This window comes from Mirounga leonina, unplaced genomic scaffold (genome assembly GCF_011800145.1).
Source record: "Mirounga leonina isolate KUSES-001 unplaced genomic scaffold, KU_Mleo_1.0 Mir_100832, whole genome shotgun sequence".
NCBI lineage: Eukaryota > Metazoa > Chordata > Mammalia > Carnivora > Phocidae > Mirounga > Mirounga leonina.
This window is the reverse complement of record NW_023270020.1, coordinates 37,714-54,023: the sequence shown is the minus strand read 5'-3', so window position 1 is coordinate 54,023 and position 16,310 is coordinate 37,714. Positions and strand designations below refer to the sequence as shown.

The 16,310-nt window shown below is 37.7% G+C and overlaps 1 pseudogene; it reads right to left on the bottom strand.

Moving 5' to 3' along the window:
• The window catches only part of LOC118002160, a 68,196-nt pseudogene extending 58,171 nt beyond the window's left edge, over positions 1–10,025 (bottom strand).
• Between the last annotated feature and the right edge of the window lie 6,285 nt (positions 10,026–16,310).

The window sequence follows — 16,310 nt, the reverse complement described above, 5'->3', positions numbered from 1 at the left end:
TTTTTGTTTGTTTTTTGTTTGCTTGTTTGTCTTGTTTGTTTGCTGTTTTTAGGAAAATAGGGCATTCAAAAGTGCCCATTAACTCAAAAGTGTCAGAGATAAAGAAAATGTCTGGGACCAGTGTTTTTAGTTTATTTGTTTGGTTTGGTTTTTTTCTTCTTTTATTTTTAAGTTACTAACATTTTAGGAAATAGTCAGAACACAGGCTGAACACAATCTAAGCCTAAACACTCAAGAACAGCAAAATTAGGAGCAGGGAGAAAATTTGAACTTCAAATTTACCACATTTGTGGTATTCAAATTCAATTTTTCAACAACAAAAATCACACAACATAACAATAAAACAGGAAAGTGTGGCCCAATCAAAGAAAACAGAATAAGTCAAAACTAACTTGTCTGAATAATGCAGATATTAGATTTTTTAGACTTTAAAATAACTATCTTAAATATTTGCAAAGAACTAAAGGAAGGCATATGTAAGGAATTAAAAGAAATCAGGAAAACAATGTCTGAACAAAGTGAAAATACCAATAATGCTATAGAAATTATTAAAATAAAAACAGGAGCTGAAAGCTATAATAACTGAAGTAAAAATTCATTGGAAGAGCTCAAGAGCAGATTTGAACAGAAGAATGAGCAGACTTCATGATAGGATATTTGAAATTATCCATGTGAGGAGCAGAGAGAAAAAAGAAAATTGAAGCGAGTGTAAGGGATCTGCAGAATATCATCAAGCAGACCATTATATGCATTATCTGTCCCAGAAGAAGGAGAGATGAAGGGCAGAAAAATAATGCAACCAATTTTGATTAAAAACATGAATCTACACACCTAAGATGCTGAGCCAATACCAAGTTAGATTAGCTCAAAGATATACCCATTGAGACAGAAACAAAGATGGAAACTTGAAGGCAGTAAGAAAGAAGGGACTTTTCATGTAGAAGTAATCCTCAATAAGATTAGCAACTAATTTCTCATGAGAAATCATGTAGAATATAAGGCAGTGTCATAACATATTTGAAATGTTGAAAGAAAAATATCTCAACAAAGGATTTTGAATCTGTCAATGCTGTCATTCAAGAATGAGGGAGAAATTGTGGCATTCCTAAATACAAAACTGTTTGTTACTAGTAAACATTCCCTACAAGAAATGTCAAAGGAGGGAGTCCTTGAGACTGAAATGAAATAATACTAGACTGTAACTCCAAATAATTATGTAGGTAAATATAAAAGCCAGTATCATTATAATTTTGATTTGTATTTCCTATTTGATTTAGAAAGTAAATGCATAAAACAACAATTATATTAATGGGGACACACTTAAATTAAGTTGGTGGTATTCAAACTAAATTTTTATAAATTGGGTATTGATTGTAATCTCTAAGTTAGTCACTAAGAAAATACATTTAATATATATTCAGAAAGGAAGAAGAAGGAGAAGGAGAAAAACAAGAAGGAGGAGAAGAGGGTAAAGACTAAATGCAAAAATAAAGGTCAGTAGTACAGGAATTAAGGAACAAAAAACATCTAAGATATATAGAAAACATATAACAAAATGTCAAGAATAAGTAATTATCGGTAATTATTTTAAATATAAATGAATTAAGCCTGTCAAATAAAAGATAGATATTGAAAAATGTTTTTTTTTTAAAAAAGGGATACAAGAATATGCTGTCTACATTTTGGGGCCTATATTACAAGTAGGATAAAAGTGAAAGGATGAAAAGAGACATCACATGCAAATAATGAACAAAAGAGAACAGGAAGTCTATACGAATAGTGACGATAATTCCAGTTAAATTTTGTTATAGGAGACAAAGAAGGGCATTGTTTATTGATAAAGTGGTCAACTAATCAAATAGATATTGCAGTTATAAACATGTCACACTTAAAAAGAGAACCTAAAAATATATTAGGCAAAATCTGATAGAATTGAAGGGAGAAATAGAAAGTTATGCAATAGTAGTTGGGGACTCAATACCAAATTTTAAATAATGAATGGAACAATTACAAGATTAATAAATAAATACAAAATATGAGAAATAGTATAAGACAATTAGCTCTAACAAATACATACAGAATACTGTAGGATGTGGGGAAAGATGGCGGAGGAGTAGGGGACCCTATTTCAACTGGTCCCTGGAATTGAGCTGGATATCTACCAGACCACACTGAGCACCCAGGAAACCAGCCTGAGATGTAAGAACATCTGGATCTCTACAAACAGAATATCGCAGGAGATTGGTTTTGAGGTAGGAAGAGGGGAGCCATGATTCCACAGGCAGATATCAGAGGATAAATGGCAGCAGGTGGGTGCCTGGCCGTGGGGATCCCACACCGCCGGTGAGTGGCAGCCTCATGCGCTGCAGATGGGCACAGACTCGCAGACCAGTAGCAGCGGGGAAAGGACTTTAAGGCATCCCCCAGGATGGAAAACAGGAGCGGTGGGGTTTCGCGGGCAAACTGCAGACCCGGGCTGGAAACCCAGAGTGGCGGGGTCTCCCACACCTGAACTGGGAGCGGCTGGGGCTTTTGGAAGCACAAAGGGCAGAGATGTGCCCTGACCTGGAGGCAGGACTGGGAGCGCTCCAAAGGGGCGTACAACTCAGGACGCTGCAGTTTATAGCAGCATGGACAGAAATGGAGACAGTGAGGCCTGGAGAGCTCACTGAAGAACACACTGCAATCTCTCTGCTCTGAGGCAGAGGGTTGGGAACGGTTTCTTCTGCTCTGACTCGCAGAAGAGATGCGGAAAGCCACTAGGGAAAGCTGCCAGAGAACAAAAGCCCCAAGGCCTGATTCCCACTGAGCCCATCCCCTGCCACAGGGGGGCAGGGCAACACTGTCCAATATGGTTGCTGGTGTAACAGCATGACAGGCTCCTCCCACAGACAGGCTGGGAGAACAAGAGGCCAGCAACCCTAAGGTCCCTATAAAACAGGTGCATCTTGCTTAGGTTCTGGTCAATAATTTGGACTCTATACATTCCCTCAAACACCCATCAACAGAATGACTAGGAGGAGGAGCCCCCAAAATAGAAAAGACTCAGAGATTATGACTTATCCTGCAGATTTACAAATGGATGCAGATATAACCAAGATGTTGGAGATGGAATTCAGGCTAGCAATTGTGAAGACAATGGCTAGAATGGAGAAATCAATTAATGGCAACATAGAGTTCTAAGGGCAGAAATAGAAGGTAAATTGGCAGAACTTAAAAATGCTATCAATGAGATCCAATCCAATCTAGATAATCTAACAGCTGGGGTAACTGAGACAGAAGAGAGAATAAGCGACCTGGAAGACAATATAATAGATAAAAAAGGAAAAGAGGAGGCCAGGGAAAAACAACTCAGAATCCATGAAAACAGAATTAGAGAAATAAGTGACACCATGAAGCATTCCAATGTCAGAATAATTGGAATCCTTGAGGGAGTGGAGAGAGAGAGAGGACTAGAAGATGAATTTGAGCAAATCGTAGCTTAGAACTTCCCTAATCTGGGGAGTGAAACAAACATTTGAGTCCTAGAGGCAGAGAGGACCCCTCCTAAGATCAAGGAAAACAGGCCAATATCCCAGCATGCCTAGAACAAAGGAAACCATCTTAAGGTCAGTTAGGGGGAAGAGATTCCTTATGTACAGAGGGAGGAATATCAGAATAATGTCAGACCTATCCACAGAGACCTGGCAAACCAGAAAGGCCTGGCTAGACATATGCAGGGTACAAAGTGAGAAGAACATGCGGCCAAGAATACTTTATCCATAAACATCGGGGTGCACGTACCCTTTCGGATCCCTACTTTTGTATCTTTGGGGTAAATACCCAGTAGTGCAATTGCTGGATCATATGGTAGCTCTATTTTCAACTTTTTGAGGAACCTCCATACTGTTTTCCAGAGTGGCTGCACCAGCTTGCATTCCCACCAACAGTGTAGGAGCAATGTCCACAATAGCCAAACTGTAGAAAGAGCCAAGATGTCCATCAACAGATGAATGGATAAAGAAGAGGTGGTTTATATATACAATGGAATATTATGCAGCCATCAAAAGGAATGAGATCTTGCCATTTGCAACGATGTGGATGGAACTGGAGGGTATTATGTTGAGTGAAATAAGTCAAACAGAGAAAGACATGTATCATATGATCTCACTGATATGAGGAATTCTTAATTGCAGGAAACAAACTGAGGGTTGCTGGAGTGGGGTGGGGTGGGAAGGATGGGGTGACTGGGTGATAGACACTGCGGAGGGTATGTGCTCTGGTAAGCGCTGTAAATTGTGCAAGACTGTTGAATCTCAGATCTGTACCTCTGAAACAAATAAAGCAATATATGTTAAGAAAAAAAAAAAAGAAGAAGAAGAAGGTAGCAGGAGGGGAAGAATGAAGTGGGGGAAATCGGAGGGGTAGACGAACCATGAGAGACGATGGACTCTGAAAAACAAACTGAGGGTTCTGGAGGGGAGGGGGGTGGGAGGATGGGTTAGCCTGGTGGTGGGTATTGAGGAGGGCACATTCTGCATGCAGCATGGGGTGTTATGCACAAACAATGAATCATGGAACAATTCATCTAAAACTAACAATGTAATGTATGGGGATTAACATAAGAATTAAAAAAAAAAAAAAGAATACTTTATCCAGCAAGGCTGTCTTTAGAATGGATGGAGAGGTGCAGAGCTTCCATGAATGGCAGAAACTGAAAGAATATGTGACTGCTAAGCCGGCCCTGCAAGAAATATTAAGGAGGGTTCTATAAAAAGAGAAAGATCCCATGGGGCGCCTGGGTGGCTCAGTCGTTAAGCGTCTGCCTTCGGCTCAGGTCATGATCTCAGGGTCCTGGGATCGAGCCCCACATCGGGCTCCCTGCTCCACGGGAAGCCTGCTTCTCCCTCTCCCCCTCCCCCTGCTTGTGTTCCCTCTCTCGCTGTGTCTCTCTCTGTCAAATAAATAAATAAAATCTTAAAAAAAAAAAAAAAAAAAAGAGAGAAAGACCCCAGAAGTGATATAGAACAGAAATTTACAGAGACAATTGATTGAAACAAGGATTTCACAGGAAACATGATGACAATTAATTCATATCTTTCAATAATCACTCTCCATGTGAACAGCCTACATGCTCCCATAAAATGGCACAGGGTTGCAGATTGGATAAAAAGACAGGACCCATCCATATGCTATCTACAAGGGACTCATTTTGAACCTAAAGATACATCCAGACTGAAAGTGAAGAGATGGAGATCCATCTTCCATGCCAGCAGACCTCAAAAGAAAGCTGGGGTAGCAATTTTTATATCAGACAAATTAGACTTCAAACTAAAGTCTGTAGTTAGAGACACAGAAGGAAACTATATCATTCTTAAAGGGTCTATACACCAAGAAGATCTACCATTTGTAAATATCTATGCCCCCAACATGGGAGAAGCCATCTACATAAGCCAACTGTAACCAAAATAAAGAGTCATATTGATAACAATACGTTAATTGTAGGAGACCTCAATACTCCACTCTCAGCAATGGACAGATCATCTAAGCAGAAAATCAACAAGGAAACCAGAGCTTTGAATGATACATTGGGCCAGATGGACCTCACAGATATTTACAGAACATTCCACCTTAAAACAACAGAATGCTCATTTTTCTTGAGAGCACATGGAACTTTCACCAGAATAGACCATATACTAGGTCACAAATCAGGTCTCAACTGATACCATAAGATTGAGATTATTCCCTGCATATTCTCAGACCATAATGCTCTAAAACTGGAACTCAATCACAAGAAAAAATTTGGCAGAAATTCAAACACTTGGAAGCTAAAGACCACTCTGCTCAAGAATGTTTGGGTCAACCAGGAAATCAAAGACCTGAAACAATTCATGGAAATCAATGAGAACGAAAACACATCAGTCTAAAACCTATAGGATACTGCAAAGGTGGTCCTAAGGGGGAAATACATAGCCATCCAAGCCTCACTCAAAAAAACAGAAAAATGCCAAATTCACCAACTAACTCTACACCTTAAAAAACTAGAGAAAAAGCAAGAAATGACGCCTAAACCACCCATTAGAAGAGAAATAATTAAAATTAGAGCAGAAATCAATGAATTAGAAACCAGAAACACAGTAGGTCAGATCAGCGAAACTAGAAGTAGATTCTTTGAAAGAATTAAGAAGATCGATCAATCACTAGCCAGACTTATCCAAGAGAAAAGAGAAAGGACCAAAATTAATAAAAATTTGAATGAAAGGCGAGAGATCACGACTAACACCAAGGAAATAGAAACAATTATTAGAAATTATTATCAACAACTATATGCCAATAAACTGAGCAATCTGGATGAAATGGAGGCCTTCCTGGAAACCTATAAGTTGCCAAGACTGAAACAGGAAGAAATTGACAACCTGAATAGGTCAATAACCAGTAACGAGATTGAATCAGTGACCAAAAACCTCCCAAAAAACAAGAGTCCAGGGCCTGATGGATTCCCTGGGGGATTCTACCAAACATTCAGAGAAGAAATAATACCTATTCTATTGAAGCTGTTTCCAAAAACAGAAACAGAAGGAAAACTTCCAAACTCATTCTATGAGGACAGCATTACCTTAATCCCCCAACCAGGCAAAGACTCCAGCAAAAAGGAGAATTTCAGACCGATATCCCTGAGGAATATGGATTCCAAAATCCTCAACAAAATCCTAGCTAATAGGATCCAACAATACATTAAAAGGATCATCCACCACGACCAAGTGGGATTTATCCCCGGGATGCAAGGGTGGTTCAACATTCACAAATCAATCAATGTGATAGAACACATTAATAAGAGGAGGGAGAAGAACCATATGGTCCTCTCAATTGATGCAGAAAAAGCATTTGACAAAATACAACATCCTTTCCTGATTAAAACTCTTCAGAGTATAGGGATAGAGGGAACATTCCTCAAGTTCATAAAATCCATCTATGAAAACCCACAGCGAATATCATCCTCAATGGGGAAAAGCTTAGAGCCTTTACCTTAAGATCAGGAACACATCAAGGATGCCCACTCTCACCACTGTTGTTCAACACAGTACTGGAAGTCCTAGCAACAGCAGTCAGACAACAAAAAGAAATAAAAGGTATTCAAATTGGCAAAGAAGAAGTCAAACTCTCTCTTTTCGCAGACAACATGATACTTTATGTGGAAAACCCAAAAGACTCCACCCCCAAATTACTAGAACTCATCCAGCAATTCAGTAATGTGGCAGGGTACAAAATCAATGCACAGAAATCAGTTGCTTTCTTGTACGCTAACAACACAACTGTAGAAAGAGAAATTAGAGAAACGATTCCATTTACAATAGCACCAAAACCCATAAGATACCTTGGAATAAATCTAACCAAAGAAGTAAAGGAACTATAGGAACTACAGAACACTCATGAAAGAAATTGAAGAAGACACAAAAAGATGGAAAAATATTCCATGCTCATGGATCAGAAGAATAAACATTGTTAAAATGTCTATGCTACCCAGAGCAATCTATACCTTCGATGCCATCCTGATCAAAATTCCAATGACATTTTTCAAAGTGCTGGAACAAACAATCCTAAAATCTGTATGGAATCAGAAAAGACCCCGAATTGCCAAGGAAATGTTGAAAAAGAAAAACAAAGCTGGGGCTTCACATTGCCTGATTTCAAGCTATATTACAAAGCTTTGATCACCAAGACAGCATGGTACTGGCACAAAAACAGACCTATAGACCAATGGAACAGAATAGAGAACCCAGATATGGACCCTCAACTCTATGGTCAAATAATCTTTGACAAAGCAGGAAAAAACATGCAATGGAAAAAAGACAGTCTCTTCAATAAATGGTGCTGGGAAAATTGGACAGCCACATGCAGAAGGATGAAACTCGACCATTCTCTAACACCATTCACAAAGATAAACTCAAAGTGGATGAGAGACCTCAATGTGAGACAGGAATCCATCAAAATCCTAGAGGAGAACATAGGGAGTAACCTCTTGGACATTGGCCACAGCAACTTCTTTCAAGATACATCTCCAAAAGCTAGTGAAACAAAAGCAAAAAATGAACTTTTGGGACTGCTTTAAGATAAAAAGCTTCTGCACAACAAAGGAAACAGTCACCAAAACAAAGAGGTAACCCACAGAATGGGAGAAGATATTTGCAAATGACACTACAGATAAAGGGCTGGTATCCAAAATCTATAAAGAACTTCTCAAACTCAACACCCAAAAAACAAATAATCAAGTCCAAAAGTGGGCAGAAGATATGAACAGACACTTCTCTGAAGAAGACATACAAATGGCTAACAGACACATGAAAAAGTGTTCATCATCATTAGCCATCAGGGAAATCCAAATCAAAACCACACTGAGATACCACCTTACACCAGTTAGAATGGCAAAAATGGACAGGGAAAGAAACAACAGATATGGAGAGGTTGTGGAGAAAGGGAAACCCTCTTACACTGTTGGTGGGAATGCAAGTTGGGACAGCCACTTTGGAAAACAGTGTGGAGGTTCCTCAAAAATTTAAAAATAGAGCTACCCTATGACCCCGCAATTGCACTCCTGGGTATTTACCCCAAAGACACAGATGTAGTGAAAAGAAGGGCCATATGCACACCAATGTTCATAGCAGCAATGTCCACAATAGCCAAACTGTGGAAAGAGCCAAGATGCCCTTCAACAGATGAATGGCTAAAGAAGATGTGGTCCATATATACAATGGAATATTGCTCAGCCTCAGAAAAGATGAATACCCAACTTTTACATCAACATGGATGAGACTGGAGAAGATTATGCTAAGTGAAATAAATCAAGCAGAGAAAGTCAATTATCATATGGTTTCACTTATTTGTGGAACATAAGGAATAGCATGGAGGACATTAGGAGAAGGAAGGGAAAGATGGGTGGGGGAATTGGAGGGAGAGATGAACCATGAAAGACTATGGACTCTGAGAAACAAACAGGGTTTTAGAGGGGAGGGGGAAGGGAGGATTTGTTAGCCAGGTGATCGGTATTAAGGAGGGCATGTACTGCAAGGAGCACTGGGTGTTATATGAAAACAATGGATCGAGGATCACCACATCAAAAACCAATGATGTATTGTATGGTGACTAACATAACATAAAAAAAAAAAAAAAAAAAACCTCTACCTAACAACAAAATACCTATGTTCTGAAGTATATGTGGAGCATTATCCAGGATAGACCATATTTTGAGCACTAATTTTAAAAAGTTAAAATTATACAAATTCCTTCTTCTATATGAAATAAAATTAGCCAGAAGGCAAACCAGAAAATCCACAATTTGTAGACATTAAACAGCACAGCACTCTTTTAAAAAAAATTTTTTTTTTGTATTTTTACAATATAGAGAAACAAAATAGACCTAAAACTGCATCTTCAGGATGCCTGGGTGGCTCGGTTAAGAGGCCAACTCTTAATTTTGGCTCAGGTCATAATCTCAGGGTTGTGAGATTGAGCCCTGTACTTCACACTCAGCGCAGATTCTGCTGGAGATTTTCTCTGTCTGTCTGCTGCTCTCCTCCTCTCACACACTGTCAAGATCTCTCTCTCTGTCTTGAAAATAAATAAAATGTTTAAAATATAATAATAATAAAACTGCAACTTCAGGAAGAACCATTTATTCTTATCAGTCTTGTACCTCTCCTTGAACGTGGCTTTGGCTTCTCATCAGGCCTTGCATTGAAGAGCAGTATCTCTGAAGCCATCCTTATTATTATAGTTGTCTCCAAGGGGATTTCCACACAGTAGCTTGTGGACATGAGATGATTGCAGTTATATACTTTCACAAAAGACTTAATCTTTGAGCTCTTGGTGATTTTCTTTTTGCCCATGGCAGCTGTCACTTTGCAAGAATAGTGGTCAATTCCAGTCACCAGAGCATGGTTGTAGGGATGATCTGAGGTACCATTGTCAATGTTCTTCATTATTACCACTTTTTGTCCTGAGTAGTGTCCAGCCAGGACCTGAACCACCTTCCTGGATTTCATGAACTTACCTATCTTCATACCAGCTACTCAAACCTATAGCAGCAAAGAAATTAACAGCACATTCTTAATAAACAATCATAGTGACAGAATAAATCACATTAGAAATAACCAGAGATATATTTTTTATTTATTCATTTTCTTCTTTATGTTCGGTGTATAATCGCTAGTAAAGAATGGTTCAAGAACACAAACCCATAGATATCTGCAGCTATGGACAATAGTGTCTGCCTTTGGCTCAGGTCAGGATCTCAGGGTCCTGGGATGGAGCCCCACATTGGGCTCCCTGCTCAGTGGGGAGTCTGCTTCTCCCTCTCCCTGTTCTGACTGCTGTTCCCTCTGTTTGTGCTCTCTCTCTGACAAATAAATAAATCTTTATTTAAAAAATAATGAGCATCACTCAGATTTGAAGATAGTTTTTACATTTATTTTATCAAACATAATTTTAATTGGTCTTTATTTCTTAAAATGCCAGTAACATCACCATAAAAAAATGCCCTTTTTGATCATGCATATAGGTGTGTTTTTGCCTTCTTACATTTTAGAAATCATTTGAGATAAATATACGTAGAAATACATAGCTGAGAATTTTTTAACTTTTGACTTGTTAGTTCTTCTTACATACAAAGAAAAGATTAGTTATTTTAAGTAAAGATAATAATTGAGATAAACACCTAATTGTACTGGTCACAGCAATTGCAGAGGTATTATATATGGGTATATAAATATATATACAGATATATACATATATATGTATGTGTGTGTGTATATATATGTATACATATATGCTCAGAATAATCATGTATTTTTCCATATATTTTAAAAGGTTAGAACTCAGATGATAAATTTATTTTGGTACATATCCTGTTAATAAATGGATAAGATAATTTATTTATATTTTTAAAATAACATTAAAATTTTAATGTATACCTGTTTGCATACTTACATGTCTATGTATCACTAAATGTATACATGTAAAGCTAGATTAACAATTTTCACTATAATTTTTACATTTATAGTGTACCCAAGGAGTAAATAAAATATTGAGTGCTTTATATAATATCACTGAGTTATTTTATGCCCAGAAGAGTAGAGGTTTCTTCTTCCTTTTTTAAAAAATTCTTTATTTAAAATCAATTTGCTTAACATATATTGATTATTAGTTTGGGGGGTAGAATTCAGTGATTCATCATGCATATAATATCCATATAATACCTGCTCATTCCATCAAGTGCCCTCCTTAATACCAATTACTCCTTCCCCCTACTGACCTCCCCTCTAGTACCCCTCAGTTTGCGTCCTAGAATTAAGCATCTCTTAAGGTTTGCTGCCCTCTCTATTTTCATCTTATTTTATTTTTCTTTCCCTTCCCTATGTTCATCTGTTTTGTTTCTTAAATTCCACATATGAGTGAAATTATATGGTATGACTGAATGACTTACTTCACTTAGCATAATACTCTCTAGTACCATCCATGTCTTTGCAAATGGCCAGAGTTCATTCCTTTTGATGCCTGTGTAATATTCTTTGTGTGTGTGTGTATGTATATATATATATATACCACATCTTCTTTATCCATTCATCTGTCAATGGACATATGGGCTTTCTCGACAGCTTAGCTCTTGTAGACATTGCTGCTATAAACATTGGGGTGCATGTGCCCCATTGAATCACTGTTTGTATCCTTTGGAAAAATACCTAGTAGTGCAATTGCTGGGTCACAGGATAGCTCTATTTTTAGCTTTTTGAGGACCCTCCATACTGTTTTCCAGACTACCTGGAAATGCACCAGTTTGCATTCCCACAAACAATGTAAGAGGGTTTCCCTTTCTCTGCATCCTCACCAACATCTGTTGTTTTCTAAGTTGTTAATTTTAGCCATTCCGGCTTGTGTGAGGTGGTATCTCATTGTGATTTTGATTTATATTTCCCTGATACTGGGTGATGTTGAGAATTTTTTCATGTGTCTTTTAGCCATTTGTATGTCTTCTTTAAAGAAATGTCTATTCATGTCTTCTGCCCATTTGGATTTTTCAGTTTTGGGTTTTGAGTTTGATACGATCTTTATAGATTTTGGCCCTTTATCTGATAAGTCATTTGTAGATATCTTCTCCATCCAAAGGATGCCTTTTAGTTTTGTTGACTGTTTCCTTTGTTGTGCAAGATTTTTACCTTGATGAAGTCCCATTAGTTCATTCTTGCTTTTGTTTCTCTTGCCTTTGGAGATGTGTCTAGCAAGAAGTTGATGTGGCTGAGGTCACAGAGGTTGCTGCCTATACTCTTCTCTAGGATTTTGATGGATTCCTGCCTCACATTTTATTTTTAGTTTATTTTTGTGTATGCTGTAAGAAAGTGGTCCAGTTTCATTCTTCTGCATATAGCAGAAGACCCCCAAAAAGACCCCCAGCGAATATCATCCTCAATAGGGAAAAATTTTCCCAATACCATTTGTTGAAGAGACTATTTTTTTCCATTAGATATTCTTTCCTGCTTTACAAAGATTAGTTGACCATAGAATTGAGGGTTCACTTCTGGGTTCTCTATTTTTTTGCATTGATCTCTGTGTCTGTTTTTGTGCCAGTACCATACTGTCTTGATTATTACAGCTTTGTAATACAGCTTGAAGTCCACAATTGGGATGCCACCAGCTTTGGTTTTCTTTTTCAAAATTCCTTTTGCTATTTAGGGTCTCTTCCCATTCCATACAAATTTTAGGATTGTTTTCCAGCTCTGTGGAAAATGCTGATGTACTTTGATAGGGATTGCATTGAATATGTATTGCTTTGGGTAGCATAGACATTTTAACAATATTTGTTCTTCCAATCTATGAGCATGGAATGTTCTTCCATTTCTTTGTGTCTTCCTCAATTTCTTTTGTAAGTGTTCTATAGTTTTCAGAGTACAGATCCTTTACCTCTTTGGTTAGGTTTATTCCTAGGTATCTTACGGTTTTTGGTGCATTTGTAAATGGGATCCATTCCTTATTTCTCTTGTTTCTGCCTCATTCTTAGTGCATAGAAATGCAACTGACTTCTGTGCATTGATTTTATACCCTGTCACTTTGCTGAATTCCTGTATCAATTCTAGCAATTTTTTTGTGGAGACTTTTGGATTTTTTATATAGAGTATCATGTCATCTGTGAAGAGTGAGAGTTTGAATTCTACTTTGCTGATTTGAATGCCTCTTATTTCTTTTTGTTGTCTGATTGCTGAGGTTAGGACTTCTAGTACTATGTTGAACAACAGTGGTGAGAGTGGGCATCCTGGTCATGTTCCTGATCTTAGCAGAAATGTTCTCCGTTTTTCCCTATTGAGGATGATATTCGCTGGGGGTCTTTCTTTCATATATGGCTATTACGATATTGAGGTATGCTCCTTCTATCCCTACCTAGTGGAGAGTTTTTATGAAGAAAGGATGCTGTTTTTGTCAAATGCTTTTTCTGCACCTATTGAGAAGATCATATGGTTCTTGTCCTTTTATTAATTTGGTGTATGACATTAATTTGCAGATGTTGAACCATCTGCACATATTCCTCAGCCCAAGAATAAATCCTACTTGGTCATGGGGAATAATCCTTTTAATGTACTGTTGGATATCTAATATCTTGGTGAGAATTTTTGCATCCATGTTCAATGGGGATATTGGCTTGTAATTCTTGTTTTAAGTGGGGTCTGTGTCTGGTTTTGGCATGAAGGTAATGCTGGCATCATAAAATGAGTTTGGAAGTTTTCCTCCCATTTCTATTTTTTGAAACAGTTTCAGAAGAATAGGTATTAGTTCTTCTTTAAATGTTTGATAGAATTCCACTAGGAGGACATCCAGTACTGGGCTCTTGTTTGTTGTGAGATTTTTGACTAGTGATTCAATTTCTTTGCTGGTTATGGGTCTGTTCAGGTTTTCTATTTCTTCCACTTTCAGTTTTGGTATTTTGTATGTTTCTAGGAATGCATCCGTTGCTTCCAGATTGCCTAATTTGTTGGTATATAATCGCTTATGATATTCTCTTATAATTGGGTTTGTATTTCTCTGGTGTTGGTTGTGATCTCTACTCTTTCATTCATGATTTTATTTATTTGGGTCCTTTCTCTTTTCTTTTTGATAAATTTAGCTAGGGGTTTATTGATCTTATTAATTCTTTAGAACCAGCTCCTGGCTTCTTTGATCTGTTCTACTGTTTTGTTTGTTTTTCTATATCATTGATTTATGTTCTAATCTTCATTATTTCTCTTCTCCGGTGGGATTTAGGCTTCATTTGGTGTTCTTTTTCCAGCTCCTTTAGGTGTAAGGTTAGGTTGTATATTTGAGGTTTTTCTTGTTTTTTGAGGAAGGCCTGTATTGCAATATACTTCCCTCTTAGGACTGCTTACGCTATATCCCAAAGGTCTTGAACTACCATATTTTCATTTTCATTTGCTTCCATGTATTTTTTTTAATTCCTCTGTAATTTCCTGGTTGACCCATTCATTCTTTAGTAGGATGTTCTTTTACCTGCATGAATTTGCCATCCTCCCAAATTTTTTTTGTGGTTGACTTCACATTTCATAGTGTTGTGGTCTGAAAATATGCATTGGATAATCTCAATCTTGTTGTACCTGTTAGAACTGATTTGTGACCCAGTATGTAATCTATTCTGGAGAATGTTCCATGTGCTCTTGAATGTGAAAACTGCTGCTGGAGGATGAAATGCTCTGAATTTACCTGTGAAGTCCATCTGGTCCAGAGCATCATTCAAAACCCTTGTTTCCTTGTTGATCTTCTGCTTAGATGATCTGTCCATTGCTGTGAGTGGTGTATTAAAGTCCCTTACTATAATGGTATTATTATCAATGAGTTTCTTTAATTTTGTAATTAATTGGTTTATATACTTGTATACTCCCAAGTTGGGGGCATAAATTTTTACAGTTGTTAGATATTTTTGTTGGAGAGACACCTTGTATAATGTAGTGTCCTTCTTCATCTCTTATTAGCCTTTGGTTAAAAATCTAATTTGTCTGGGGGCTCCTGTGTGGCTCAGTCATTAAGCGTCTGTCTTCAGCTCAGGTCATGATCCCAGGGTCCTGGGATCAAGCCCCGGACTGGGCTCCCTGCTTGGCGGGAGGCCTGCTTCTCCCTCTCCGTTTGCCTTTCCCCCGCTTGTGTGCTCTCTCGCTCTCTGTCAAATAAATAAATAAAACATTTTTTAAAAATTTAATTTGTCTGATACAAGGATTGCTAGTCCAGCTTTCCTTTAATGTCCATTGGCATAACAAATGGTTCTCCATCCCTCCCACTTTCAATCTGGTGGTATCTTTGGGTCTAAAATGAGTCTCTGGTAAGTAGCAAATCAATGGGTCTTGTGGGGGGGTTTATTGTTGTTCATTTGTTTGTTTTTATCCAATCTGATTCCTGTGTCTTTTGATTGGAGCATTTAGCTCATTACATTCAGAGTAACTATTAAAAGATATGAATTTAGTGCCATTGTATTACCTACAAAGTGACTGTTTCTGTATATTTTCTCTGTTCCTTTCTGGTCTATGTTATTTTTGGGCTCTCTCTTCAATCAAAGTATCCCCTTTAATATTTCTTACAGGGCTGGTATCGTGACCACAGATTCTTTTAGTTTCTGTTTACTCTGGAAGCTCTTTAGCTCTCCTTCTATTCTGAATGACAACCTTGCTGGATCAAGGATTCCTAGCTGTTTCCCATTTAGCACATTGCATAATACATGCCAGTCTTTTCTGGCCTGCAGGTCTCTGTGGACAGGTCTGCTGCCAGCTTTATATGTGTACTCTTGTAGGTTAAGGACCTCTTGTCCTGAGCTGCTTTCAGGATTTTTTCTTTATCTTTGAAATTTGCAAGCTTCACTATTATATGTCAAGGTGTTGACTTATTTTTATTGATTCTGAGGGGGTTCTCTGTGCCTCCTGGTCTTGAACGTCTGTTTTCTTCCCCAGCTCATGGAAGTTCTCAGCTCTAATTTGTTCAAATAATCCTTCTGCTGCTTTCTCCCACTCCTCATCTTCTAGGACCCCTATTATTCAGATATTATTTCACTTATGGAATTATTTCAGATATTATTTCACTATTTCTCTAAGTCTCCCTTCATTATCTAATAGTTTCCTTTCTCCCTTCTTTCCAGCTTCTTTATTTTCCATTATTTTTTTCTTCTATACACAACTCACCCTTCTCCCTCATTCATCCTCATTTTTATGGCCTCCATTTGGGACTGCATCTCAATAATAGAATTTTTAATTTCAGCCTGACTAGATTTTAGTTTTTTCATTTCTACCATAAGTGATTCTCTAGTGTCTTCT